The 27291-nt window shown below is 44.4% G+C and overlaps 1 pseudogene; it reads left to right on the plus strand.

Annotated features, from left to right (window-relative positions):
• The window catches only part of LOC126195509 (protein lethal(2)essential for life-like), a 98799-nt pseudogene extending 92495 nt beyond the window's left edge, over nucleotides 1–6304 (plus strand).
• Nucleotides 6305–27291: the final 20987 nt, after the last annotated feature.

Raw genomic sequence — 27291 nt, forward strand, 5'->3', positions numbered from 1 at the left:
CGATGTGCATGATAGTGACCTACTACGTTATGCACATCGAATTCCGCGCGACATAGATTACAGTGATTTCCAGGGAAGCAATGGATGGTTGCATAACTACAAACATTGCTACAGAATTGGAAGACGTAAGCTATCAGAGACAGCAAAGGACTTGGAAGAGCTGTTGAACGGAATGGACAATGTCTTGAAAGGAGGATATAAGATGAACATCAACAAAAGCAAAACGAGGATAATGGAATGTAGTCAAATTAAATCGGGTGATGCTGAGGGAATTAGATTAGGAAATGAGACACTTAAAGTAGTAAAGGAGTTTTGCTATTTAGGGAGTAAAATAACTGATGATGGTCGAAGTAAAGAGGATATAAAATGTAGACTGGCAATGACAAGGAAATCGTTTCTGAAGAAGAAAAATTTGTTAACATCGAGTATAGGTTTAAGTGTCAGGAAGTCGTTTCTGAAAGTATTTGTATAGAGTGTAGCCATGTATGGAAGTGAAACATGGACGATAACTAGTTTGGACAAGAAGAGAATAGAAGCTTTCGAAATGTGGTGCTACAGAAGAATGCTGAAGATAAGGTGGGTAGATCACGTAACTAATGAGGAGGTATTGAATAGGATTGGGGAGAAGAGAAGTTTGTGGCACAACTTGACAAGAATAAGGGATCGGTTGGTAGGACATGTTTTAAGGCATCAAGGAATCACAAATTTAGCATTGGAGGGCAGCGTGGAGGGTAAAAATCGTAGAGGGAGACCAAGAGATGAATACACTAAGCAGATTCAGAAGGATGTAGGTTGCAGTAAGTACTGGGAGATGAAGAAGCTTGCAGAGGATAGAGTAGCATGGAGACCTGCATCAAACCAGTCTCAGGACTGAAGACCACAACAACAACAATAAGATGACGAAATTTCAAGCAAAGCTTCTGCTTGACGATTCACATGAAAATGCGGAATCCACCTGAAAATTCGTTCAGTAAACAGCTTGTTTTCAACTCCGACCAATCGGGATTTGGAGAGGAAATGCATATGAAAGGAACCGCGGAAGTTAGAGGTACCATATTTGTATCAAGATCAGCTAACGTCAACTCTTTAACGCATTTGTATACAACTATGCCGACTGTTAACGTGTCTGGTAAATTGGCTGGAAAGTTATTTACTGTGCTGCGAGAAGTTGGAGGTGCTACGATTATTTCTTGTGTCCGTGACTTTGCAAGGGCAGTAGGGAATATTTACGTCGAAACACGCAAGAATGGAAAATGGGCGTAAGAGATCTACAACTATGGTATGACCACTGCTTTTGTCCAATAGCTGGTCAAAATAACTTGCCTTATTTCGATTCCTGGTCTGCGTATAAAAATCATACCCCCTTAGAGCAAACTATTCCTTCTGCAAAGTGTGTGACATTGCTATTCATACCACCTGGGACCACTGGACAAATTCAGCCTCTGGATGTTTTTTCCGTACCTGTAAAACATATTATCGTACTACCTGCAGCTACGCCTTATAGGATAGCCAGTTTCGCGATAATCTCTACGACAGACTGTTTCGCATTCGGTTGCATGCCATGACTTTCCATCAGTTCTCATCGCTCCGTTACATCAATATGATTGTGTATGCATTCTTTAAGAGTGAATACCCAGCTGAACGTCCTGCGCGATTTGTAACTCCCAAGGAGTTCGCCTTCGATCTTGATGGTGGCAACATTTGTGATCACCGTGGCGCGCCATTTTTCATTCAGTGTTCAAGTTGCAAGTTGATGGCTTGTTTTGATCATTTCTTGAATTTGGACGATGTCTTTTTTTGTGAAGTGGAGTACGAGGGTCACTCCAAAAGAAATGCACACTATTTGTTTTAAAAAATCCATATTTTATTCTACATGTTTGAAAGTTTTACGGTGTGTAGATACATCATTTAGGAACAATATTTTCATTTCTCCACATAATTTCCATCCCTCTCAACTGCCTTACGCCATCTTAGAACCAGCGCCTGTATACCCGCACGGTAAAATTCTGGACCAACCTGTTGGAGCCACTGTTTGGCAGCGTGCACAAGGGAGTCATCATCTTCAAACCTTGTCCACGAAGAGAGTCTTTCAGTTTCCCAAAGAGATGATAGTCACATAGAGCCAGGTCAGGACTGTAAGGCGGGTGTTTCAGTGTTGTCCATCCGAGTTTTGTGATCGCTTCCATGGTTTTTTGACTGACATGTGGCCGTGCATTGTCGTGCAACAGCAAAACATCCTGATTTTGACGCTGTGGTCGAACACGACTCAGTCGAGCTTGAAATTTCTTCAGTGTCGTCACATTTGCATCAGAAGTTATGGTGGTTCCACTTGGCATGATGTTCACAAGCAAGAGTCCTTCGGAATCGAAAAACACCGTAGCCATAACTTTTCCAGCAGAAGGTGTGGTTTTGAATTTTTTTTTTCTTGGGTGCATTTGCATGATGCCACTCCATTGATTGCCTCTTCGTCTCTGGTGAATAATGATGGAACCATGTTTCATCACCTGTCACAATTCTTCCAAGAAATTCATCTCCACCATTCTCGTACTGTTCCAAAAGTTCGCTGCATACCGTTTTTCTTGTTTCTTTGTGAGCCACTGTCAAGTTCCTGGGAACCCACCTGGCACAAACCGTTTTTAACGCCAACACTTTCAGTATCCTGCAAACACTTCCTTCCCCTATCCCAACGTAGCGTGACAATTCGTTCACTGTGATGCGCCTGTCAGCAGTCACCAATTCGTTAACACTCTGCACATTGTCTGGAGTGTGTGCAGTACGAGGCCTGCCGCTGCGAGAACAATCCTCAATATTGGCGTGCCCGCTTTCATCACGTAACCTGCTTGCCCACCGACTAACTGTACTGCGATCGCAGATCTCCATACACTTTTTTCAAACTCTTGTGGATGTTTCCCACTGTCTCGTTTTCACAGCACAGGAATTCTATGACAGCACGTTGCTTCTGACGAACGTCAAGTGTAGCAGCCATCTTAAAGACATGCTGTGACGGCGCCACTCACGAGAACAGGTTGAACTAAGTTTGAAAACAACCGGCCGATGTGGCCGTGCGGTTCTAGGCGCTACAGTCTGGAGCCGAGCGACCGCTACGGTCGAGGTATATCAACAACACCTGTTGGCAGCTGAGGGTTTCAGTTAGTCATCATTTATTCCAGGGAAGAGCTGCACGGTCATCAACAGTATCTGTTCTTTCGAGAACAGTTACTGTCTTCATATACTTTCGTAATTTGTTCGTTATTTTATTGGAAAAAGTCGAGAATATCGGCTCCAAAATCCAGCGTCACCCTGGTTTACCCCCGTAAACGACAGTGCAAAAGACACATTGGGGTTCATAAAGCCCCGGTATGTATTAATTTTTAGAAACGTCGTAGGTTTTTTCTTGCAAATCAACTATAGGTTAATGAAAGTTTGAATACTTTATTATAATTTGAACAAGAAAATAAATTTTTACGTTAGTATTAATTTAATTGTAAGCAGAAACATGTAAACAGACAAAAATTTTCTTCTTCTTGAGTAAGCAACATCAAAACTGAAAAGAGAACCATTGTAACGCGTTACACCGATAATAACAAACCCATTATCCACAAAAGATGTTATGTTTACAGACAAGGTAAAGAAGTTATATATTTGTGCAGCAGTCCGTCTTAGCCAGATTTTGTTACTGCTGCTTTTCACTCGATGCGCTCGTAGCGTGTCTGTACCCTTTGTTTATCTGTCAAGGTAGCTGGCGCAGAGACTGCATCTTGTTTACGTGCTGCCTGCTTCTTCTGCTGGTCATCCTGCTTGCTAGAGAAGCACACGTGATAGGTGGAAGGTCACTATTTAGTACAAAACAACGTATCACAAGAAGAAAAACCGGAAAAACTTACAGAACTGTCCTATGTTAATACACTTATCATTTCTTATTTTCTCCTTTATTTGGCAAGGAACCAATTTTAGTTTGTACAAGAGAACATTTTAAACCATCAGAAGATTACTTGTCATCTACCTGAAGACAGATATCACTTGTCGTACAAACGTGACAGTATTCTTTTAGCTACGGAAAAGGGTAAGAAAAATACAGGAAGACCAAAAACAAAATTTCTGTTTCACAACTATCCAGGAGAAGACTATTTTGTGAACAATAGCAGGGTATTGCTTGAAATTTAACAGTTCCTGTCTCCACCATTACAAATACCAACATCCTTTATTTACTAGGGTAAGTCAATTATTATCCGCAAAGTAGTCATATAATTTTATTGTAATCAAATAGGAAACTTACTAGAACATCATTTTTTGACATAGTCTCCTTGCGTTTCAACGCACTTGGTCCATCGTTATACAAGCTTCCTGATGCCCTCATAAAAGAAGGTTCTCGGTTGAGCTGCGAGCCAGGAATGCACCGCTTCTTTCACTGCTTCGTCCGACGCAAATCGACGGCCCCTTAATGCCTGTTTAAGTGGACCAAAAAACTGATGGTCTGAAGGGACAAGATCGGGACTATACGGAGCATGATCCAGTACTTCAAATTTCAGTTTCTGGAGCGTTTCAGCAGTGTGGGCAGCAGTATGCGTACGGGCATTGTCGTGCAACAACACAACACCTTTTGACAGCAATCCTCGGCGTTTACTTCGAATTGCAGGCTTTAGCCAGACAGTAAGCATCTCACTGTAATCATACTGTTTATTGTTGTGCCCTTTTCCCCGTAATGTTCCAATACTAGACCTTGTGCGTCCCAGAAAACAGTAAGCATCAGTTTTCCTGCTGACGGTTAGCTCTTGAACTTCCTCTTGCACTGTGAATTTGGATGTTTCCATTTCATACTCTGCCATTTACTCTCCAGCTCGTAATGATGGATCCATGTCTCGTCACGAGTAATGATCCTGTCCAAGCAATTGTCCCTTTCGTTACCATAGCGATCCAAATGTTGTTTGCAGATGTCCAAGCGCGTTAGTTTATGCAACTGTGTGAGTTGTTTTGGGACCCATCTTGCACAAACTTTATGAAACCCACGTTTGTAGTGGGTGATTTCGTAGGTAGAACCGTGACTTATTTTCAGACGATGTGCCACTTCGTCAATAGTTAATCGTCTGTCTAAGAGAATCATTTCACGTGAACGCTCAATGGTTTCTTCATTTGTGGCAGTAAACGCTCGTCCGGCTCCTTCATCGTGCGTAACACTTGTGCGACCACTTCGGAATTTTTCAATACATTCGTAGACACTCCTTTGTGGCAAAACACTGTTCCCATACTGTACTGTCTTCGATGAATTTAGGCCCCTGATACGCCTTCCGACCACAAAAAACGAATCACTGAACGTTGCTCTTCTTTGGTGCAAATAGACAGCGGAGCAGCCATGATTAACAGCACGGCAGCGATAACGAAACTAACCTAGCAGTTTGAAAATTGTAAAGATATAACAACAAATAAACAAAGCATGCGTCATCAACGTAAAACGACAGTACTACCAAAATAAACAAAAACATAACTAAATTGCGGACAATAATTGACTTACCCTCGTATATGCAAGACTAATACAACTTTCAATAACAATATTGAAGATCTGAAAACTAACCAGCCCATTGTGGTTTAGCGCATTAGTGTGAGGAATATTAAAGATTTTAAAAGGCTATTTCATAAGATACATGTGTTGCTATCTGTATACAAGTGATTAATTTATCCTGTGGTTCAGTGATGGAAATAGAACAGTTTGCTACAAGAAAACTTCACTTGGATACAGTGCACAAATAATTTTGGTGGAGAAAGCTTTGCCACCGATGATCCACCACTTGTTGGCTGATATCGACCGTCAGATGTCATTATTCGACCAGCACTTCGGCTTGGGACTGACACATGACGACTTGCTTTTCCCTCATCTGTCTGTCGTTCCTGCTCTGTCTGGTCACTACAGACCATGGTGTCATTTGGCAGCTGGTGACTCTGGCGTATCTACCATCCAGAACAACAAAGATGGCTTCAAGGTTAATCTAGACGTCCTGCAGTTCAAACCGGAGGAACTGACGGTAAAAGTGGTGGGTGAGAGCGTGGTGACAGAGGCAAAACATGAAGGGCGTCAAGATGAGCACGGTTACATATCGCGCCACGTGCAGCATCCCTATTTGCTGCCGAAGGACGTAGTGACTGAACAGGTGCAGACGCAACTGTCATCGGGCGGTGTCCTCACAGTCACGCAACAAAGAAGGCTATCCATCCAGCAGAGGGCGGTGAGCGTGTAGTACAAGTTGTCCAGACGTGTGTTCCAGCAGTTACCATCCAGCAACAGCAGGGAGGAGAAAAGATGGAGCAGTGAATAATCCATTTCTGGTGTACAAACTACACTCATGCTCTTAAATTAAAGACAACTGCAGAATGTGGTGCAACGTGGAACTACACAAAACTGGCGCTGATAGCATAGGCACATAGGGAACACACACGACACAGATCTGTAAGTCCACACTTTTGTTGATAAGTTGAGAAAACTGTCCCGAAACACATGTGCTACAAAACGCCACTGTTTCCTGGCCATGTACCCCGACATCAATATTGGATATGATCACCATGCACACGAACACAGGCCGCACAACTGTTTGACATACTCTGGATCAGGTGGTCGAGCAGCTGCTGTGGTGTAGCCTCCCATTCTTGCACCAGTGCTTGTCGGAGCTTCTGAAGTGTCCTAGGGGTTTGAAGACGTGCATCGATATGTCGACCGAGAGCATCCCAGACGTGCTCGATGGGATTTAGGTCTGGAGAATAGGCAGGCCACTCCATTCGCCTGATATCTTCTGTTTCAAGGTACACCTTCACCATGGCAACTCGGTGGGGGCGTGCGTTATCATCCATCAGGAGGAATGTGGGACCCACTGCACCAGTGTAAAGGTGGACATACTGGTGCAAAATGACGTCCCGATACACCTGATCTGTTACAGTTCCTCTGTCAAAGACATACAAGGCTGTACGTGCACCAATCATAATATCACCGCACACCATCAAACCACGACCTCGATACTGGTCCCTTTCAAGGACATTAAGGGGTTGGTATGTGGTTCCTGGTTCACGCCAGATGAAAAATCCGGTGAGAATCACTGTTCAGACTATACCTGGACTCGCCGGGAACATAACCTGGGACCACTGTTCCAATGACCATGTACTGTGTTCTTGACACCAGGCTTTACGGGCTCTCCTGTGACCAGGGGTCAGTGGAATGCACCTTGCAGGTCTCCGGGCGAATAAACCATGTCTGTTCAGTCGTCTGTGGACTGTGTGTCTGGAGACAACTGTTCCAGTGGCTGCGGTAATGTCCCGAGCAAGGCTACCTGCAGTACTCCGTGGTCGTCTGCAGGCACTGACGGTGTGATATCGGTCTTCTTGTGATCTTGTACACTGTGGACGTCCGGCACTGTAGCGCCTGGATACGTTTCCTGTCTGCTGGAATCGTTGCCATAATCTTGAGATCACACTTTGTGGCACACAGAGGGCCCTTGCTATGACCTGCTGTGTTTGACCAGCCTCCAGTCGCCCTAGTATTCTACCCCTCATAACGTCAGGAGTTTGTGTTCTTTGAGCCATTTTCAACACACAGTCACCATTAGCACGTCTGAAAACGTCTGCACACTTACTCGCTGCACCGTACTCTGACATGCACCAGAACATCTCTGCGTATGTGGACTGCTGCCAGCGCCACCGTGCGACGAGCGCAGGTCAGATGCACCGCATGGTCATACCCGCAAACCGCCCACCAGAACGTTGTTTCATCATGTATCAGCATTATTCTTAATTTATGAGCGTGAGTGTAAATTTTGTATTGATTGATTGATTCTTTTTCTTATTGTCATTGTTCTTCCGCTCAAGAAATTCAACAAAAAAATGGTTCAAATGGTTCTGAGCACTATGGGACTTAACTTCTGAGGTCATCAGTCCCCTAGAACTTAGAACTACTTAAACCTAACTAACCGAAAGACATCACACTCACCCATGCCCGAGGCAGGATTCGAACCTGCGACCGTAGCGGTCGCGCGGTTCCAGACTGTAGCGCTTAGTACTACTCGGCAACCACGGCCGGCTAGAAATTCAACACTTCATTTTTCTGCTTCTCATCATGGAGGTATTATGTATATGAAAGACTGCGTTTAATGATATTAGTTGAAAACAGTCTTGGTTGCAATTTTAGTTTTTTTATTTATCAACTACGCGTTTCACCTTATTTAGGCATCTTCAGGCTGATCTACATAGAAAGCACAGAACAAATACATCTATGTAAGGATCGTACTCGCGTTGTGCAGACTTGGATAACCTAAAAGCATGTATAAATAGATCAAATACTGAAAGAGCAAATACCTTAATTTCGTATTTCTTAGGACGATCCTTTAGAAAGTGTAGTTAAAGGGCAACGTCGATTACATCAGGCCAACATCACCTTCGTTAACCTCAGTAAATACTGTTGTTGTTGTTGTGGTCTTCAGTCCTGAGACTGGTTTGATGCAGCTCTCCATGCTACTCTATCCTGTGCAAGCTTCTTCATCTCCCAGTACCTACTGCAACCTACAACCTTCTGAATCTGCTTAGTCTATTCATCTCTTGGTCTCCCTCTACGATTTTTACGCTCCACGCTGCCCTCAAATGCTAAATTTGTGATTCCTTGATCCCTCAGAACATGTCCTACCAACCGGTCCCTTCTTCTAGTCAAGTTGTGCCACAAAATCCTCTTCTCCCTAATTCTATTCAATACCTCCTCATTAGTTATGTGATCTACCCATCTAATCTTCAGCATTCTTCTGTAGCACCACATTTCGAAAGCTTCTATTCTCTTCTTGTCCAAACTAGTTATAGTCCATGTTTCACTTCCATACATGGCTACGCTCCATACAAATACTTTCAGAAACGACTTCCTGACACTTAAATCAATACTCGATGTTAACAAATTTCTCTTCTTCAGAAACGCTTTCCTTGCCATTGCCAGTCTACGTTTTATATCCTCTCTACTTCGATCATCATCAGTGCTCCCCAAATAGCAAAAGTCCTTTACTACTTTAAGTGTCTCATTTCCTAATCTAATTCCATCAGCATCACCCGACTTAATTCGACTACATTCCATTATCCTCGTTTTGCTTTTGTTGATGTTCATCTTATATCCTCCTTTCAAGACACTGTCCATTCCGTTCAACTGCTCTTCCAAGTACTATGCTGTCCCTGACAGAATTACAATGTCATCGGCGAACCTCAAAGTTTTTATTTCTTCTCCGTGTATTTTAATACCTACTCCAAATTTTTCTTTTGTTTCCTTCACTGCTTGCTCAATATACAGATTGAATAACATCGGGTATAGGCTACAACCCTGTATCACACCCTTCGCAACCACTGCTTCTCTTTCACGCCCCTCGACTCTTATAATTGCCATCTGGTTTCTGTACAAATTGTAAATAGCCTTTCGCTCCCTGTATTTTACACCCGCCACCTTCAGAATTTGAAAGAGAGTATTCCAGTCAACATTGTCAAAAGCTTTCTCTAATTCTACAAATGCTGGAAACGTAAGTTTACCTTTCCTTAATCTAGCTTCTAAGATAAGTCGTAGGGTCAGTATTGCTTCACGTGTTCCGGTATTTCTACGCAATCCAAACTGATCTTCACCGAGGTCGGCTTCTACCAGTTTTTCCATTCGTCTGCAGAGAATTCGCGTTAGTATTTTGCATCCGTGACTTATTAAACTCATTGTTCGGTAAATACTAGAAATATAAAATAGTAAAAACAGATAAGAGAACTGACAAATGATCGGACACTCAGAAATGCAATCATATTGCCGAAGCCTTATGATGAGGCCTTACCTTTCTAGATGGACGTGAGTGACTCCAAGACCTGCATAACGCGTACTCGTTCACACGAGCCTTTAATGAGTTTTGAATGAATTTCGTTTTCTGTAAGTGTAAAACAATGTTTCATACACAACTATTTGAAGAATGCATTTTGTGTACTGTTTGTAGTAATGCATAATTCTCACATTGCAAGACTGATAGTGTTTGTATTGATGTTCAATAAACGATTTCTATGGAAAGAAGCACGTAAGAACACGTAAAATGTTCAAACTCGATTTTGTAGAAAATGTTTAAGGGCGTAGGACGTCAAACGGGCCGACTTGGAGCAGGAGAGGCATCACAGAATATTTTAATTTCCAGTGTCTATACTTTTACAAATAAATTCATAAAACTCTGTAAGCATCGCCAGGAATGATTCAGGATTCACACTCATTGCAGTGGAAGTTCGAAATCATAACAAAATAATTTTTTTTACGTGCGAAATTTCATCATGTTTTCACTTACTAATGGCTGCATTTGTTGCTATAGGTACACTTTTCTTCATAAGTTAGAGAGATTCTTCGATGAATTTTGCACTGCATACATACCAAACTTACAGGTGTATGAAACTCTAGAATTTATTTAATTTATGAAAAAACGAATGAGCTGTTGTATTTTAAACCTCATGCTTAGAAGGAACACAAATTTTGTAGTTAATTACCTCAAATTTTACCACAGTTTTTAATAGATTTGGAAAATTCTAGAGTTTCATACACCTTTAAGTATGGTTTGTATGCTGTGCAAAATTCATAAAAGAATCCCTCTTATTTATGAAGAAAAGTGTACCTATAGCAACAAATGCTGCCATTAGCAAGTGAAAAAAATGATGAAATTTCACATGTAAAAAAAATTATTTCGTTATGTTTTACAACTTCCACTGCTAAGAGTGTGAATTCTGAATCCTTCCTGGTAATGCTGAAAAAGTTTTATAAATACATTTGTAAAAGTATAGACAGTGGGAATTGAAATGTGCTGTGGTGCCTCTCCTGCTCCAAGTCGGCCTGTTTGACGTCCTACCCCCCCTTAAGAGTTGCGCCTCGCTATTCAATTACGTCGAAGTCCCAGTCGTGCCGTGCATGCCCTGTCAATATGAATCAGCTCGGCGAGGGGAAGTTCGTACAGTCTCCTTGTTAGGGTAAACTGTGTCTCTAACATTATGAGCATGTGTGGGATACCCCATCCCTCCAGTTCAAGTGAAGGTTACCTGAGTCGTCCTTGAAACCCACAGGAGCGACGCAGCTGTTTCTCACAGACCCCTGCAGGCTGCGTCCTACCTGTGCGGCCACGAATGACTCCCGCGCCGCCCTCTGGCTTGCAGCTGCACGCAGCCATTCAGAAACACCCAGCTACTGCAGCACGGCCCTCGCGTCGCTTTCCGCGTCAGCCACTTTGCTTTTTGTATGCGGCGCGGCGTAGAGCCTCTGTGACGGCGATGTAAGGAAGGTGAGGGAGCGGTCGTCGATCCTTCTAATGCTTTCATTCGGCCGTTATGTCCCGAGCTTGATCCGGGAACGGAGAAAGGAACTCCGCGGATAAATCTGTGGGGGCGGAATATATGGATGCCCTGGAACTACTGAGGGACGGAATGGCCTCTAACTGGGTCAGAGGGAATAATAAAAGAGCGCTGTCAGACATCGAGATACATTTCGCGTCCACACTCACGTTTCTTCTTCAACCCTCCTCCCCCCCCCCCCCTTTTCTGCGTGCCTAGAGCACCCCTTCTGTGTTTGTCAGCGGGAATGAAAGAGATGTGAGGGGCTTCTCAGTCAAGATAGATTGAGAAGCTGGCCTCTTCCATCCCCTTCATACTTACAGGCTCTCACGCTCGGTGAAAGGACATCAGTTTCCTAATGCGGTACGACGCAATTATCACAAACACCAGAAAAAGTTACCTTCCGAAATCAGTAGATACCCGAGCGCCGTTAACTTCAAAACATTTCTAGATTATTAACGTATTCGTTTGTCCGAAGTTGAATGAACAGTCTGAGGCGCCTTGCCACGGTTCGCGCGGCTCCCCCCGTCGGAGGTTCGAGTCCTGCCTCGAGTATGGGTGTGTGTGTTGTCCTTAGCATAAGTTAGATTAAGTTAAGTGTTAGCTTATTGAACGATAGCCTCACCAATTCGGTCCCATATGAACTTACCACGAATTTCCAACTTCGAGTGAGCAGCACGTATAGTTTTGTAATCGTGTAGTCGTTTGTTCGAATCCCACCAGTAGCGACATCTTTTACGTTTATTTAAATATCATATTTATTAACAATTGGAAAAGTTAAGTGATAAATATTGAATAATAATTTTTAATGAAAATAGCGTATTTTTATTTGTGTTACTAGTTGTGTGAACATAAATTAAATTTGGTACTGACATTGCATGGGGGCCTAATTATAATAAAATGCAAATAATTTTATTTTTTGCTTCAGTAGCTGTCTGTTCGATTACGAAGTCTCGTAAACGGTTGGCCCTGACTAGTATTATTACGCTATCTGACTGCATAGAACAATAACAAAGAATGAAATGGAAATTTTCATTAACACAATTAATTAATTAAGTCCCCAGCAACTATAAAACCTACGAAACCAAAGCACAAGTATAACTGTTCTGTGTGTGGAAGTATGACTCAACGTACGCATCTGGCACGGTTCTTCTTCAACAACACAAGAAATTTTAAATATCATTTATACTGAATTAATTAAAGGAAATATAAATACCATAATTACTCAAGAAAACCAGAATTACACTCTAATCCCAGAACACAAGCCAAATGCTTTGTTGACTGAACCTGTAATGAAGCATTATTTACGACATTAAATAATGAAAAATAAATCAAGTTTCGTTACCTTCATATATTCACCAAAATCACTCTAATCATTACAATATATCTCCACACCGACTCGCTATTACCACATCTCAACAAGAACTTTTCAGTATCACATCTCAGCAAGCACTCCCTACTAGCACATCTCAAAAAACACTCTCTGCTACGAGTTCTTAACAAGCACTGATTACTATGAGTTCTCCCCAAGCACTGACTACTACGACATCTCAATAATCACTGCCAGTGGAGGCGGCGGAACAATACTCTCTAGCGCGATCTCTGGCGCTGTGGCTCAGTGTAGCCACCTTTCAACATACGAAATATCTTTTTGTTAAATGAAAAGTACTGTATACTAGTCGTCCCAGGAGGAATGTTCAGTATTAAGGGATAAGACAGGAACGATCATGTGAATCAAAAAGCTGCATATGAATATATGCTCATCTCCGAATGATTTCTGGAACAGGATACATTTAAAGTACATTTTTTATTTTCAGTGGACTGGAAATAACAGCCAACCAGATGGAAAATACACGTTTATTGAACTTTTACTATTGTTTCGACAGTTTTAAAACTACCTTCTTCAGGAGGTGTCGTCCGTAGAATAACGTATTATCTACACTGAAGCGCCAAAGAAACTGGTATAGGCATGCGGGGCAGAATACGGCGCTGCGGTCGGCAACGCCTATGTAAGACAAAAAGTGTCTGGCGCAGTTGTTAGATCGGTTACTGCTGCTACAATGGCAGGTTATCAAGATTAAAGTGAGTTTGAACGTGGTGTTATAGTCGGCGCACGAGCGATGGGACACAGCATCTCCAAGGTAGCGATGAAGTGGAGATTTTCCCGTACAACCATTTCTCGAGTGTATCGTGAATATCAGGAGTCCGGTAAAACATTAAATCTCCGACATCGCTGTGGTCAGAAAAATATCCTGCAAGAACGGGACCAACGACGACTGAAGAGAATCGTTCACCGTGACAGAAGTGCAATCCTTCCGCAAATTGCTGCAGATTTCAATATTGGGCCATCAGCAAGAGTCATCGTTCGAAATATTCAACGAAACATCATCGATGTGGGCTTTCGGAGCCGAAGGCACACTCATGTACCCTTGATGACTGCACGACACAAAGATTTACGTTCCGCCTGGGCCCGTCAACACCGACATTGGACTATTGATAACTGGAAACATGTTACCTGATCGGACGTGTCTCGTTTCAAATTGTATCGAGCGGATGGAAGTGTACGGGCATGGAGGCAACCTCAGCAATCCAAGGACCCTGCATGTCAGCAGGGGACTGTTCAAGCTTGTGGAGGCTGTGTAATGCTGTGGGACGTGTGTTGTTGGAGTGATATGGGTACCTCTGTGTACGACTCTGACGGGTGACACGTTCGTAAGCATCCTGTCTAATCACCTGCATCCATTCATGTCCATTGTGCATTCCGACAGACATGGGAAATTGCGGCAGGTACGTTAAATGTGTTATATCTCGCAAAACCATTCGGAATAGGCCACGCGCTCATACAAAGTTTTTTTGCTTTTATGAGCTGAATACTGACCAGTCCTCCTGGGAAACTGTGTATTTGTCAGTGATACTATTCGATATCTAGAAATAGTACGCCGGCCGCGGTGGTCTAGCGGTTCTGGCGCTGCAGTCCGGAACCGCGGGACTGCTACGGTCGCAGGTTCGAATCCTGCCTCGGGCATGGGTGTGTGTGATGTCCTTAGGTTAGTTAGGTTTAAGTAGTTCTAAGTTCTAGGGGACTTATGACCTAAGATGTTGAGTCCCATAGTGCTCAGAGCCATTTGAACCATTTTTTAGAAATAGTAACGTCCTTTTTATTTTCCAGTTGGTGTTCCGCATTTCTGTACAAAATTTTGATTTATTGCGAATAATCGCATTTCTGTGTGAATAGTAGTTAAACGTGTGGTTAACACTGACAAGAACAAGGGACAGGATGATGGGACGCATGTTAACATATCAAGGAATAACTTCCATTGTACCAGAGGAACCCATCGATGGTAAAAACTTTAGGGAAAGACAACGATTGTAATATATCCACCAAATAATTGAGGACAATGGTTGCAAGTGCTGAGCCGGCCGCTATGGCCGAGCGGTTCTAGGCGCTTCAGTCCGGAACCGCGCTGCTGCTACGGTCGCAGGTTCGAATCCTGCCTCGGGCATTGATGTGTGTGATGTCCTTAGGTTAGTTAGGTTTAACTAGTTCTAAGCCTAGGGGACTGATGACCTCAGATGTTAAGTCCCATAGTGCTTAGAGCCATTTGAACCATTTTAGAAGTGCTGAATTGGGGAGACGGCAATAAATATGAAATTTTAATAAGAGTACAGAAATATGTACAGGGTGTAAACAATAGGTACTGCAGCGTACCATAATTGTGTAGGTGAAATCGAGACGAACAGACTAAGACAGGGCACTTGCAGTCTATCAAACCGGGAAACAGCGTCTAATTGACCTAATATTAAAAATGTCTTGCTCATGCACTTACAAAATGTCAAACTGACGCTTTTATAAATTATACCTTACAATATAGTGGATTTTAGCTGCATGAAATTAAGAATTAAAACGTTTTGTTTGTCTGGCCTTCTCACTACGAAAGTGTACTATGCGTGTAAGGGCTAAGTTAAGAGTGAATTGTAAACGTAATGGGTTGTTGCATAGCGTTTGTGAAATTTAAGTTTTCCTTCATTACCCTCGCGGCAAAGTTTAAACTATTAACGTTAAAGAAACAGCCGACTACGTCGGTGGCATAATAGAGCAAGTGGATATTGAAAATCTCGCTGTAGCTTAGGTGGGTTTGTAGGCTATTCTGAAGCCGTTTCCCGGCTTGACAGACCACAAGCGTCCTATATCTTGTCTCGACAGCCGCCAGGCCACTGTGGTGCGTTATAAACAGTTATCGTTTACACCCTGTACATGTCGCCAGCGTGTTTCGAACTGGGAGGATTCGCCGTTATAGTGGATGTCACCGAATCTCTGCAAATTAATTCAAATGATCAGCCAGGTCTTTCAGCTGTTAGGCGATTTAAGTATGCGGATGACGCAGCTGTGACACCCCAAAGAAGAACCTTTGACGCAGTTGAAGTCAAAATAAGCAACGCACTTGAACAGCTTGTAGACTGTTGTGATCTGCAATCATAGAAAGATTTAATTAGGTGATTTCCACATAAGAAACAGGCATGCTAAAAGAAAACTAAATAGTAACTAGAGAAGATAGGAAATTCAGCACTGTGACATAAAAAATAAATAAATAAATAAATAAATAAAAAATAAAGAAAATGGTAGTTTCTCTGAATCGAACTCATTGTTTTAGAACACACCGAACTGGCTTGAAAGAAGAAAAAATCTGCAGTGGAAACAACATTTTGAGAAAGCTGACAAATTCTACATGGTAAGAAAATCCCCAGTCAACGGTCCACACCAGGCATGCTGACTTGGTCCTAAACAAGCCAGTCCGCTTAGTTACGTGCCAAAGACATCCCCTTGGACGGCACTGGCCTCCCTCCCCCACCCCCCTCCCCCACAACCCATAAAACGTAGAGTGGCAGGTGAAATAAAGCGGAACAGACCGAAAGCCCAGAACAACTGATGTACTACACTCCTGGAAATTGAAATAAGAAGACCGTGAATTCATTGTCCCAGGAAGGGGAAACTTTATTGACACATTCCTGGGGTCAGATACATCACATGATAACACTGACAGAACCACAGGCACATAGACACAGGCAACAGAGCATGCACAATGTCGGCACTAGTACGGTGTATATCCACCTTTCGCAGCAATGCAGGCTGCTATTCTCCCATGGAGACGATCGTAGAGATGCTGGATGTAGTCCTGTGGAACGGCTTGCCATGCCATTTCCACCTGGCGCCTCAGTTGGACCAGCGTTCGTGCTGGACGTGCAGACCGCGTGAGACGACGCTTCATCCAGTCCCAAACATGCTCAATGGGGGACAGATCCGGAGATCTTGCTGGCCAGGGTAGTTGACTTACACCTTCTAGAGCACGTTGGGTGGCACGGGATACATGCGGACGTGCATTGTCCTGTTGGAACAGCAAGTTCCCTTGCCGGTCTAGGAATGGTAGAACGATGGGTTCGATGACGGTTTGGATGTACCGTGCACTATTCAGTGTCCCCTCGACGATCACCAGTGGTGTACGGCCAGTGTAGGAGATAGCTCCCCACACCATGATGCCGGGTGTTGGCCCTGTGTGCCTCGGTCGTCTGCAGTCCTGATTGTGGCGCTCACCTGCACGGCGCCAAACACGCATACGACCATCATTGGCACCAAGGCAGAAGCGACTCTCATCGCTGAAGACGACACGTCTCCATTCGTCCCTCCATTCACGCCTGTCGCGACACCACTGGAGGCGGGCTGCACGATGTTGGGGCGTGAGCGGAAGACGGCCTAACGGTGTGCGGGACCGTAGCCCAGCTTCATGGAGACGCTTGCGAATGGTCCTCGCCGATACCCCAGGAGCAACAGTGTCCCTAATTTGCTGGGAAGTGGCGGTGCGGTCCCCTACGGCACTGCGTAGGATCCTACGGTCTTGGCGTGCATCCGTGCGTCGCTGCGGTCCGGTCCCAGGTCGACGGGCACGTGCACCTTCCGCCGACCACTGGCGACAACATCGATGTACTGTGGAGACCTCACGCCCCACGTGTTGAGCAATTCGGCGGTACGTCCACCCGGCCTCCCGCATGCCCACTATACGCCCTCGCTCAAAGTCCGTCAACTGCACATACGGTTCACGTCCACGCTGTCGCGGCATGCTACCAGTGTTAAAGACTGCGATGGAGCTCCGTATGCCACGGCAAACTGGCTGACACTGACGGCGGCGGTGCACAAATGCTGCGCAGCTAGCGCCATTCGACGGCCAACACCGCGGTTCCTGGTGTGTCCGCTGTGCCGTGCGTGTGATCATTGCTTGTACAGACCTCTCGCAGTGTCCGGAGCAAGTATGGTGGGTCTGACACACCGGTGTCAATGTGTTCTTTTTTCCATTTCCAGGAGTGTATTATACACTTACAACACCTCGCCGTAAGTACAGGAAAAGCTTTTTCTTTTTTCCCAGTGAGCGTTACCACTAGACGTCACGTCATATGTTAGACGTGTTTTTCTGCGGCGAGAAAGTGCCTCTAAGCAGGAGGGCTTCACTGCAAGGGAAGAAATTAGCTGCTGTTACTACCTACCTTAGAGTACTTGGAGAACCCTTAACGGATTAAGAACAGCAGTCTACATCTACGTCTGCATCCACATGGGTACTATACTAATGACAGTTAAGTGCCTGGCAGAGGGTTCATCGAACCACCTTCGAGCTATTTCTCTTTTGTTCCACCCTCGAAGAGCGTGAGGGTGGAACGAGCATTGATTTATCTTATTTTATTACGATGATCATTTCTCACTACGTAGCTCAACAAAAAATTTTTCGCATTTGGAGGAGAAAGTTGGTGATTAAAACTTCATGGGGAGATCCTGGAGCAACGAAAAATGCCGTTGTTTTAATGACAGCCACCCCAAACCTTCTACCATGTTCATGACACTCTCTGCTCTATTTCTCGATAATAAAAAATGTGCTACCCTTCTTTGAACTTTTTCGATGTATTCCGTTAATCCTATTTGTAAGGATCCCATAGCACGCAGCAAAACTCGAAAAGAGGACGGACAAGAGTAGCGTAGGCAGTCTCTTTAGTAGACCTATTGCATATTATAAGTGTTCTGCCAATAAAATCTGCCAATAACATTTGCCCACAACATCTTCTATGTGTTCTTTAGAATTTAAGTTGTTTGTAATTGTATTTCCTAGGTGTTTAGTTGAATTTACAACCTTTAGGTTTGATTGATTTATGGTGTAACCGAAGTTTAACAGATTCCTTTTAGCACTCGTGTGGATGACCACACACTTTCCATTATTTAGAGTAAACTGTCAATTTTCACACCATACAGATGTCTTACTTAAATAATTTTGTAATTTGTTTTGATCATCTGATGTCTTTACTAGACGATAAACGATAGCATCATCTTCAAACAACCTAAGACGGCTTCTCAGATTGTCTTCTAAATTATTTATGTAGATCAGGTACTGCAGAGGGTCTATGACACTACCACGGTGAACGCCAGAAATATCTTCTGTTTTATTCGATGACAAGCTGCAGAAAAAAATTTGGTCTCATGCGACTGTGAGGAGGACGATACATGCAGCTCTAGAGTTGTCCAGACACTTAATCATCTACTAGTAGGCCAAAACATGGACGAATTCTGTACTCGGGAAGGCATTTTAAATCCTACCGTAAAGGGCATAAAGGCTGCGCAATTCTGGAGAGGAAAAGTGTGATGCCTTTCTGCCGGACATGGAAACTAATTCAGTAAGTACTTAGAACTGCACAAGTTTGAAGATAATCTGAGAGAGCCAGTTTGCCAGTACGCCTTGTGAGACGGAAAATATTCCCTGTGTGAGAACAGATGAGGACATGCACAGAGATAAGCATCTAGGGAGCTAGACCGGAGAGCATGGGACTTCATTCGTTTGCCACTGTAGCAAGTGTTTGGCTTACTACATACTGACCAGTTCAATAGGCTTTTTGGTGTGTTAAGAGGTAGACGTTATTTACATCGAAATAATTACTAAGTTTGAAAGTGTCTAACTCAGTTGAATACCTTTTTAGCCCACCTTCTTTCTCTTTTCTAGCTATGTACACTACTGGCCATTAAAATTGCTACACCAAGAAGAAATGCAGATAGTAAACGGGTATTCATCGGACAAACATATCATACTAGAACTGACATGTGATTACATTTTCACGCAATTTGGGTGGATAGATCCTGAGAAATCAGTACCCAGAACAACCACCTCTGGCCCTAATAACGGCCTTCATACGCCTGGGCGTTGAGTCAAACAGAGCTTGGATGGCGTGTAAAGGTACAGCTGCCCATGCAGCTTCAACACGATACCACAGTTCATCAAGAGTAGTGACTGGTGTATTGTGACGAGCCAATTGCTCGGCTACCATTGACCAGACGTTTTCAATTGGTGAGAGATCTGGAGAATGTGCTGGCCAGGGCAGCAGTCGAACATTTTATGTATCCAGAAAAGCCAAAACAGGACCTGCAATATGCGGTCGTGCATTATCCTGCTGAAATGTTGGGTTTCACAAGGATCGAATGAAGGGTAGAGCCACGGGTCGTAACACATCTGAAATATAACGTCCACTGTTCAAAGTGCCGTCAGTGCGAACAAGAGGTGACCGAGACGTGTAACCAATGGCACCCCATACCATCACACCGGGTGATACGCCAGTATGGCGATGACGAATACACGCTTCCAATGTCTGTTCACCGCGATGTCGCCAAACACGGATGCGGCCGCCATGATGCTGTAAACAGAACCTGGATTCATCCGAAAAAATGACGTTTTGCCATTCGTGCACCCAGGTTCGTCGTTGAGTACACCATCGCAGGCGCTCCTGTCTGTGATGCAGCGTCAAGGGTAACCACAACCACGGTCTCCGAGCTGATAGTCCATGCTGCTACAAACGTCGTCGAACTGCTCGAGCAGATCTTTGTTGTCTTGTAAACGTCCCCATCTGTTGACTCAGGGATCGAGACGTGGCTGCACGATCCGATATAGCCATGCGGATTAGATGCCTGTCATCTCGACTGCTAGTGATACGAAGCCGTTGGGATCCAGCACGGCGTTCCGTATTACCCTCCTGAACCCACCGATTCCATATTCTGCTAACAGTCATTGGATCTCGACCAACGCGAGCAGCAATGTCGCGATACGATAAACCGCAATCGCGATAGGCTACAATCCGACATCAAAGTCGGAAACGTGATGGTACGCATTTCTCTCCTTACACGAAGCATCACAACAACGTTTCACATGGCAACGCCGGTCAACTGCTGTTTGTGTATGAGAAATGGGTTGGAAACTTTCCTCATGTCAGCACGTTGTAGGTGTCGCCACCGGCGCCAACCTTGTGTGAATGCGCTGAAGAGGTAATCATTTGCATATCATAGCATCTTCTTCCTGCCGGTTAAATTTCACGTCTGTAGCACGTAATCTTTGTGGTGTAGCAATTTTAAAGGCCAGTGGTGTATATAAAGTGAATGTACACCGGGTACAGAAATAAAAAGCGATGTCATTCTTAGTGCAGTCGTAGAGAGTGAATTTGAACTCTGATAAAATTTCTAAACTTAATCAGGAATATTTTCTGTTTTAGTATAAGAGACCTGCAGTCTCAATTGAGCAAATACTTTTCGTTTGATTCTTATCCGTATTTACCTTTACATTTGCATTCCGCTGAATCGTCGGCTGTATGTGGTGTGTGCCTTGTTTGGAAACATAATTGCTCCAGTCACTCAAGGTACTTTCTGTTGACGACAATAACGCCCACTTCCCTCTTCGCCTTCGAGTTTGCATTCAGTAGTCTTCGGTTGTGTCTGGGTTTTGTTTTTATGGCAGTGTTAGCTGTATGTTAAGACCAACGCACAGTAGTGTTAATGCATCAGGATTGGCCAGGAGGGGAAGGCAGTAGGCACCCGTTGAGGTGAAGAACAAAACATAATTTAAACTGTATGAAGTTTTAATGCCGTAAAGAAAGGCAGGCCTGGAGAAGCCGCCGAGACTGAATGGGCAGCCGACCAAGAGAGCAGGTGAGGAGGGCGTCTGGTCGGTTTGGAATCTGCCAGCAGGGGAGATCGAACAGCGTGTCCGCTCCCGGCAGCTCGCCGCGGTTCCACCCCCACTCGACCACCTCCAAGTCTCCCTATTGGTCGGTCAGGTCGTAAGACGCGTAGTTAGGTAGCGTTAAGTCGTCAGCAACACGTGAGTTTAGCTGCTGATGGTTGAACACGTGAGTTTCAGGGTGGTTCTATCCGGTTTTGGGCAACGTGACTGAAACGCTGCAACTTACCGCCAGGCAGAAGGCACTGACGAACATCTTGTGAAAAAATAAAAACCAAACTTTATACTAATAAATCCATTCAGCAGCGGCCCCCACTGTACAGTAGTATGGGTATGTCTGCAGATGATGTTGTCGACAATTATCTCGTGCATTGATTCACTGAATGCAGTGGAAGAGAAGATAATTGCGGTAACAAGCTGAATAAATCGTGATTACATGAATATCCTGAAACGAGCCACAGGAGGGAACTGGTCTCTTGTATCAAAATACTCAGAAAATACTACTGAACAACTTCCAAAATTTTGTCGGGGAAGTTCAGGTTCACACTATACAGGGTGAGTCAGGAGGAAAAGTATATGATTTGAGGAGTGATATTATTAGTGATTCTGAACAAAAACCTTCAAATGAATATACGCCCTTTTCTTAACCGTGTCCGACATACAGCTGTCTGGAAATCACAGGTCTATCCTCTGTTGCCGGCCTGTGTGTCCGTGCGGTGAAAGGCGCTTCAGTCTGGAACCGCGTGACCGCTACGGTCGCAGGTTCTAATCCTGCCTCGGGCATGGATGTGTGTGATGTCCTTAGGTTAGTTAGGTTTAAGTAGTTCTAAGTTCTAGGGGACTGATGACCTCAGATGTTAAGTCCCATAGTGCTCAGAGCCATTTGAACCATTTAGCCATATCCTCTGTCCTCCACCAGTGCTCACATGCGAATAGAACCAAAGCGACATTAGGCTACGCAATGTTGTCTTTAATGACCATTTCAATGCGCGCTTCACTTGCCCATGGTGGGGCGACGAGTCATGCAAGTGTCCGCGTTGTTTACATTTCGTCTCAGTACTACAGTAGTTGCACTAACTTACTACAGTGTTATAACGTGTACAATCAAAACAGTAACGGATCAGTGTAGTGAAAATACCACAGGTCTCCACACACGCGGAGTAAGGTGATCTATGTCTATGAGTTTGCAATGGGAATTCCAGAGCCGCTGTTTGCGAATGCGAAGGACGATTTCCTAATCGCAGAGTTCCGGGTAGCAGGCTATTTAACGGGGTGTTACACACATTGCGTGCGCGTGGTTCGCATCCCAGAGTACATGTTGTGTGTGAACGTCCCGTTCAACAAGGTCTTAGTGAAGTTGATAAATTCTTGAAATGGTAGATCGTAGCTCAACTACCAGCTCTAGAAGAATTTCTGCACCGCTTGTTATCCCACAAACGCGAGTGACGCACACAGTACATGAGCAGGGACCGCATCCGTACCATTGGTAGAGTGTGGAACACCTGTAGGTAGGAGATGATGCCAAACGAGATTAATTCTTCTAATGGATCATTGGCAATGAACGCTGTATTCCGCTATTATGTTTACTGATGAGTCAACATTTACCCGAAACGGCGTCAATAAAATGGTTCAAATAGCTCTAAGCACTATGGGACTTAACATCTGAGGTCATCAGTCCCCTAGAGTTAGAACTACTTAAACTTAACTAACCTAAGGTCATCACACACATACACGCCCGAGGCTGCATTCGAACCTGCGACCGTAGCAGTAGCGCGGTTCCGGACTGAAGCACCTAGAACCGTTTGCCCACAGCGGCCGGCCACGGCATCAATAACACGAACAACTCCCACAAGTGGACAGTTGAAAATTTACACTCTACAGTCGAAACAAATTTTCAACGACGTTTCTCGGTGAACGTATGATACGATTTTATTGATGACCAACTCTTCGGTCCAGTTGTTTTAAATAACCGTCTGAAGGGAGCACGGTATTTTGATTTCCTTCAAAATGTTTTTCCGGAATACTTGCATATTGCTTTGGCATATCCTGGTGGATCCAGTGTGCAAAACCTGCTCTTCGAAAAACTTTAATCCGGTATGGCAAAGATGTTGTCGCCTGGAGGAAGAGCACTATGGACTTTTACTACAGGATCCTACGAGAATGCTCCACGTTGCCAGCCTCCCATGAGCGCCGTACAAGGATGAACCATGCTAAGGCCCAAATCTCCAATCTCATGCGAAGGCATTTGGAAGGAGCGGTAGTACAATCTCGTACTGCTGATCGCATGCCTCATGAACATCCGTCGATGTACCACACCATCCAAGAACGCCAAAATCGACGCTGAAAATTGATTCACGTCCTAACAGATCAAGAAGGGCGTCGCTACGTAACCCAATCTGCAATAGGGAATGTGCTTCACGCCCACTACCAGCAGCTATACGCCGCAATTCCACATTCCCCAGAGTTGATCGAGGAAGTCTCCCAGGAGATGCGGCGATTGACTTGATGTCAGAGGTGACTGATGAGGAAGTCCGCGATGCCACCTCGAATTTTATCGCACCTTCCGTGATTTGTTAGGGTCCACCTTTACCTCCATCTGTCGGGAACTGATGTCTCCGGAAGTACCTGTGCCGGACGCCTTCATGGAAGGAATTATTATTCCTGTACATAAACCGCATGGTGGCAAAAATATCAGTGATTATCGGCCCCTCACCCTCCTTAACAGTGATATGAAAATCTTCACTCGCCTTTTGGCGGCTCGACTTAAAAACGTTGCCCGATATGTTGTGTCGCCAGACCAAGCATCTTTGGGAGGGAATAATAATATCCGCACGGCTTTATGCCGCTACTGGGATATGATCGCCGTTACCCAGGCACAACGCCTCTCTGGGGCACTTGCGTCTTTGGACTTTAGTCAAGATTTTGATAGGGTTGACCATTCGTTCCTTACGGCCGTTCTCCACCATATGGGTTTCCCAGTCGCCGTTATCACGGTAGTGATGCGCATTCTGCGGGGTGCCTCATCCAGGATTATGTACAATGGCAGACTCACTCCACCGATAAAAATAGGTCGATCCGTACGTCAAGGTTGCCCTCTATCAGCAATTTTGTACGCCTTTTCCTTGGAATCCTTGCTATGTGGACTAAGACAACGTTTGGTAGGGATGTCCATAGATCGCTACCGATTCTGTTGCACGGCCTATGCTGACGATGTAGTCGTTTACGTAATGCCGACGAGGTTGGAGCTGTTTTGACGTGGGTAGCGACTTATGGTGAGGCGTCGGGTAGCTCTTTAAACGTACGTAAGTCACAAGCTATGATCATTGGCATGGGACTTCCCGTGGAGTGCGTTACACCTCTCACCACCGTTGATACCATTGGCTGTTTGGGAATAGATTTTTCATCTGATCTCCGGCGTTCAGCCACCATCAACTGCCGACGCCTCATTTTAATGATCAGAGCAGGTCTTATGGACCATCGCCTTCGATCCCTAGATATTCTCCAACGAGCTCGATATGTCAATATATATATCGCATCCCGAGTTCCCCATGTAGCACAAGTTATACCTTCCCCGCTTACTGTGGCACGTCGCATGTTAGCAGCGATGGCATATTTCGTCAGCTCTTGGCTGTTGTTCAAAGTTAACTATGTAACCCTTACTCTTCCCCGTGAACGAGGAAGGATAGGCGTGTTTCACGTGCCGGACAGAGCTCGCGCCCTATTTGTCAGCTCCCAGATGACGGTATGGACACGTTGCCCAACGAGCCTCACTGGTCTCCTCCTGTCGGCATATTCGCCGGTCTCACTGTCAGCCCCAGTGATGATCTCGGATGTTCCGGCCCAGTTCCATTATATACGCTACTTCTTTCTTGAACTCAGTTATCTACGCCTCACCTTACCAAGACAGCTTTTACTCAAGACAAAGGCAGTATACAATGTCCTCCAATTAGGTCGTCCACCTACCCCGACTGAACAAAAGTTCCCCCAGGTTGGCTGGCGTCATGTATGGCGCGCGGTGTTCGCCTGTTACCTTGACACGAATGTTCAATCTGTCTGGTACCTAACTGTCAATGGTAAGCAAATCAACCAATTTCGCCTTCCTCGTATCCACCTCGTCCAATCACCTCTATGTTCCACGTGTGGAGTGCCAGACAATGATGAACATCGGTTTGTTTGCGGACCGGCGGCGGAGGTTTGGCACTTGGTTCGACGTATTGTGGCTTTTCTAACGCGGGACATTCCGGATCGAATTACTCCCCTTTCATTATTATTTCCGGAACGTGACTATTTTCCTCGGACAAAGACCAATGCTGTGAATTGGATTCGCGGACATGCCATTCACTACCTATTTGGACAAACTGTAGAAACTGTACTCGATTTTTGGACATACCTCCATGACCGTCATTATTTCGTTGTCCGTCACCCAAAATACAGACAATTTTTCTCGAACTTCCTTGGTAGTGCTTTCCACGACCCGCCTCGCAGCTGGAATGTGTAAAGCCAAGAGAGAAGAAGGTTTCCTGTTTTAACCAATGAACATTTCTGAACAATTCAACGGAACACATCAATTTCGAGAAGATGTGACTCAACATATTACCAGCGGGGCGCAGAAGTCCTCTGATCAAATACGCAACAAAACTACACAAAACAAAATAAAAAAATAAAAATAAAATTAAAAGAAAAGGAAGATTTTGTTATTTGTAAAGATTGCCCTAACCTTGATTTCCCATATTTCCCCTAGTATATAGGCAGCTCTCTGGGGTAGGTTTAGCCAGGAGGCAACGCCTGAAGTGGATCAGATTTTTTTGTCATAGGGTGAAAAGTGGCGGTGGCACTTAGGTTTTTTTCTTTTTTTTCTTTTTTTCTTTTTTTAGTACCATTTTATTAAGGGGCTTTCTAAAAAAAGAGGAGGGGGAAAAAGTAAAAAATACACAAAAACAAAAGAAAAAACAAAAAAGTGGTTTAAAAAGTGGTAGAGAACTGATCTCGTAAAAACAACAAAAAAGAGAGGTAATCGTCGTGCATTCTAACCTTATAGTCACGTGTTCGCGTCCAACTGTATTTTTTTTTTTTTTTACCACATTTCGGTCTAAAGTTGTAAGTCTGACTGAACATCGAAGATAATTCGCTTAACATTCTACCCACCAGCAATAACAAGTATCCCAGAAACAATTCCGCGGGACAGCTCGTGGCTGCGTCGCGACCATAACAGCTCACGCTCGAGCGTTTCCTCGCGTTGCAGCGGCGCCACCGGCCGCCTGAAAGCCGGCGCCGCCCATGTGAACGCGTCGCCACGCGGTCAGTGTATGTATCAACTGTCATTTTCGAATTTGAAGTTCTAATTATCATCTTGCAGTTAAGCACTGGATTTTGCATACTCGAAAATAACGAATTACAGTTAAACGCTGTAAAATTGAGTCGCAAGTGGAAAAAGATGTAACATCTGTAACACAACGTGGCAATGTGGCATTTCGTGGATAACATTATGTATTCACAACAACAAAAAATACGTCGGGAGAAAACAAAAGTGGCATTATGAATTTGGCAGTACCGTAAGGTTTTCGCTCTGACACTAAGGGTTACTGAAAGTAGCAAGACGAATTTCGCTCGAGCGTTGTCTTACGATTCCCTTATTGAGTTTGTATCTGCTTGCTTGTAGCTCTGCTACAAAAGAATTAAAAATCTAGCTTTCAGCGAGTCTCGGAATGCGAACGAAAGCAGCTTACACCTGGTAGCCAAGCATGTTTGTTACCTGGGAACTGGTTTTTTCCTAAAGTGGGAAGACATCCTTTTGTGGTTGAATTGTTGGCAAATGTCAGTCAGACGTATGGCGTTGGTCTAAGCGTTTCGGTGTGTTGAATTTGTACCAATGATTTTTCTACAGGTTTTTTCTGTCCCAAATAGAGAGCTGAAGTCTCCCATTAGCATT

Source organism: Schistocerca nitens, chromosome 7 (genome assembly GCF_023898315.1).
Source record: "Schistocerca nitens isolate TAMUIC-IGC-003100 chromosome 7, iqSchNite1.1, whole genome shotgun sequence".
Classification (NCBI taxonomy): Eukaryota; Metazoa; Arthropoda; class Insecta; order Orthoptera; family Acrididae; genus Schistocerca; species Schistocerca nitens.